The sequence below is a fragment of the Pipistrellus hanaki genome (genome assembly GCF_964339955.1).
Source record: "Pipistrellus hanaki genome assembly, chromosome: 12".
NCBI classification, from domain to species: Eukaryota; Metazoa; Chordata; class Mammalia; order Chiroptera; family Vespertilionidae; genus Pipistrellus; species Pipistrellus hanaki.
The window spans coordinates 33800904-33804905 of record NC_140514.1 but is presented as its reverse complement, the minus strand read 5'-3'; the positions used below and the strand labels follow the sequence as shown (position 1 = coordinate 33804905).

The 4002-nt window shown below is 49.9% G+C and overlaps 1 pseudogene across 1 annotated transcript; it reads right to left on the bottom strand.

The window, feature by feature from the left end:
* Positions 1–2537: 2537 nt before the first annotated feature.
* On the bottom strand, positions 2538–3652 carry LOC311630691 (dnaJ homolog subfamily B member 6-like; annotated as a pseudogene). The gene has a single exon. The product of its transcript is annotated as a dnaJ homolog subfamily B member 6-like (transcript).
* Positions 3653–4002: the final 350 nt, after the last annotated feature.

Here is a 4002-nt window from a genome sequence, read left to right as displayed (position 1 = left end):
CAGCGCCGGACACGCCCTTCGCACCCGCCCGCCTCCGGGCGGAGGGAGCCTCTGGCGAAGCTCGGCCAATCGTAGCCCTCGGCCCGGAGAATCGGCCAATGCGCGTCCCGCTCCTGCAAGAAGGGCCCACCCCTTGCGACGTAGGGGCGCAGTGGAGGCCGGATCTTCTTCGGGCTCTGGGCCTCCTGCCCGTCCGCCCTCCCTCCCTCGCCTTCCGCGCGCGCGGCTCACGTTCGCTAGTTCCGCGCCCCCAAGTGGGGTCGTGCGAGGGCGCGGCGTCTGGCGGCGCGGCGGAGGGTGCCGCGGGCGCTCTTTTCCTGCGCGGAGGCCGCGTGGTTAGTTCGCGTTCGCTCATTCATTCATTTTGCTCAGAGCGCACTGCTCCATGCTCGGCGCGCCGCTAACGGGGGATTCTGCTGGGCAGTAACCGCTAGAGCTGTGTCACTGCTTGAGAGGGGGCAGGGGAAGGGGAGGTTAGAGTTTTGTTTTTTGTTTTTTAAATAAATCTTTATTACTCAGATTATTACATTTGTTCCCCCCCCCCCCCCCCCCATAGCTCCCTTGGGAGGTTAGAGATTTTTGTCTGGCCCAGGAGTCACAAAGTTTTGACAGCAAGAGCCGAAACTAGCCCACAGATGTTTTTGCTTGTTTGTTTTTAGGAGAATTTAAGCCCAAAGGACAGCAGCACTAGTGCGTTAAGTAACAGCCAGCCTATAATACATTTGTTACCTGATTGACATCTGAAGGCATTTGTGTTTGTGACCCTTGGTCTTCTCAGAACATACAGCTGGAAAGAGAACAGGTCCAGTGTAGGACCAGGGCACCAAATTCAACGGAAGGGAACTTGCGGGGAAAGGGGCATGGTGGGGAGGGGAGGGATCAAGGCTGAATGGATAAGATTTAAAAAGTCCAAGGGACTTCTAAGTGGTAAAATTTGACATAAGCAGACTATGAGCAGAAAGGTAATTCTGAAGTTAGCAGAAGACCCAGCACAGCCCTGACCGGCTGTGTGTCTGGTCCCATGTCAAATCCCACCACCTTCATCAGGCCCACCCTGAGCTCAATCAGATGTGCACGCTCCCTCCATGGAGGTACACTCTGCAGCACACGATGTGTACCTTTCCCGTGGCCTGTTTCATTGTCCACCCTGCATGGTATCCTCACCTGTAAGAGGGGATTGGGTGGGTGACTCCTGAGGGTCTTTTCAGTTCTGACATTCTGTGATTTTGTGTCGTAAGCATCTTTTGTTTTTGCCTGACAAGTAATTTTTTTCTTTGAGAAATGGCCTAAAATCCCGTGGATCAGATGGTTCTTAAGGGCCTCCCAAGTCAGGAAGGGAGGGGAGAAAGAGAGGCATGATGCTCAGGCCTGGCCAACTCTCTCCCCCTCCTCTAGTCCTCATCAGGGTGACCCAACCTGAGGTGGTGTGAGCCCTTGTCTGGGATTTCAGAGCGGAGGCTGGGAGAGAATGGCTCATTCTTTTCCTGTGTATGCGAATAATCCTTACACTAAAGAGCTGGAGAACCAGGTCCCGAAATGGGAGAAACGCAGGAAGGCCAGGCAGCGATGATCAACAAAAGCCATCATTGGAGTGCAGGCGTGCACTTTTCATCTTGCCATGAATTGCTTTTCAACCCTTCTGTGATATTAACTATCCTCTCAAGATTCATGTTTGTGGCTGAAACGGATTTGGCTCAGTGGATAGAGCGTCGGCCCAGGTTCGATTCCGGTCAGGGGCATGTACCTTGGTTGCAGGCACATCCCCAGTAGGGGGTGTGCAAGAGGCAGCTAGCTGATCGATGTTTCTCTCTCATCGATGTTTCTGACTATCCCTCTTCCTTCCTCTCTTTAAAAAATCAATTATATATATATATATATATATATATATATATATATATATTAAAAAAAAGATTCATGTTTGTGGTCAGGATCATTGACTTGGCCTAGTGTAGGTCATGTGCCTGTGTTCTGATAGGCAAGGAGAGTTCTGGTTTCTGCTGTAGCTTCTACTGGACTCATTGGCTTCTAGTGTGAGAGGGGGGCCCGAGATTCAGAGTGGGGTGGGCTCCCCCCAATTTCAAAGGCTCTTCAGATGCTGGGTAGCCAAAAAGAACTCTAGTCCATCTCTTAGGCCAAGGAATGCCCAACATCCACAGACATGCTTTACCTGGTGCTCTCAAATTAATTAATTTATTTTTATTTTTGCACCAAACACATTGCATTTATTTTCTTTCTTTTTTAAAAGCAAATAACAAAGACCCATTTTACCAGCTTTACTTTTTAAACCTAAGCTTAATATTACACATTTAAACAACTGTCAAAACTTACTAAGTTGCCAGCATTCATGCACAACTGGAAAACATCCTCCATTTCTACTAAACCAGAGATATTACCATGGATGCATTAGTGCCTTTCCCTACTCAACACGGAAAGACTGAAACTGCTCTGGGGGGCGAGTCTGGCAACGTGAGCTTCAGAGCAGGCCACTGCTGCTTGGCTCACGCTTAAAGACAACGGAAAGCAGGTCGGTGCTGGTGTTAGTGTATGGCGTCACATTTAATAAAAAGCAAAGTGCATTACAGAGATTTACAACAATTGCAAAGACCAAAAAGAAAAGGTCCTTTCCTGTGGTCCCAACAATAACTGAACAGTCTGACCAACAGGCTCCGATGAGCTGTGTATAAATACTTTAGATTAGGGACAGTTATACTGAAAGTCAAATTCATCTGAAATCTTCCACAAAAAAAAATGTTCCTGTTAGTCCTCAAATGGTGCTAGTTACAGTTAACATCTCTGTTCCATGCGTGTGTGCGTTGAATTGCTTGTTATCCAAGCTGCTCCTTACCATTTATCGTCAAGGACTTCAGCTGGCCGTCTTCTTCCACTTCTACCCTCTCTTGGCCATTCTCGACAGTCCTCTTTGTGGTGGTTTTTCTCCCGTTAACAATTCTGGTGGAAGTCGACACGGACTTGAGGTTGCCACCGCCACCAAAGGACGTGGAAGGGAACGAATTGAGACCCCCAGGGCCGATGGGCCTGAAGGAAGAAGATCCTGCATCAGAAGATGGAGACTTTCCACCGAAAGCCGAGGACCCCGTGAAGGCGGAGAAGAACGAGGTGGCTCCCCGGCTCCTGCTCCCACTCGGACGACCCTGCCGAGCTCCAAAGAAGTCATCAAGTGGGTCTTCCGAGAATGAAAACGGGTCCCTCCCACCAAAACATTCCCTGAACACGTCATCCGGTGTCCGGAATGTGAAGCCGAACCCGGACTGTCTGTGGAAGTGACTTCCACCTCCACCTCCACCGTTGAATCCTCCTTTGCCGCATCTGTCATAGACGTCCCGTTTCTTAGCATCGGAGAGCACCTCGTACGCCTCGGCTACTTGTTTGAATTTCCTCTCCGCTTCTTCTTTATTCTCGGGATTTTTATCTGGGTGCCACTTCAATGCCAGTTTCCGATACGCCTTTTTGATGTCCTCAGCCAAGGCATGTCTCTACACGCCGAGAACCTCATAGTGACCCACCATGGCTCACAGGCTGTTGGAGGGAGCCCTGCAGCACGCGGGGCCGGCGGCGGGGGGCTGGTGGGGCGGCAGCCTGGTCTCCTCTTCGGCTTCTGAGTGGAGTGCTGGTCTGTGCTTTCGGATTTAAATAAAAACACTCCCACCCAAGATAACGCAACCATCGCTCTTACAGCAACCATGAGAATGGACTCATTTCCTCCCCAAATGAGGACTCCGGCTCAGAGTTTCATCAGTTATTGAATCTGGCCCACGTCCAGATGTGTAGGCGATGATGCAGTTTTCCTCTCTAAGTTTCATCATCATCCTATCTCAGTGTCATAAAGTGTAGGCTACATTTTAAAGCTCACCCTCACTGATATACTTTAAATGCAATAATGAAGAGGAGGGCGACAAAAGAAAAGGACAATCGCTAAAAAGTCTATAGAGGATACAGCGAGGAAGGAGACGCCCGTAGAGGCTACAACCTTCGTTGTTACCG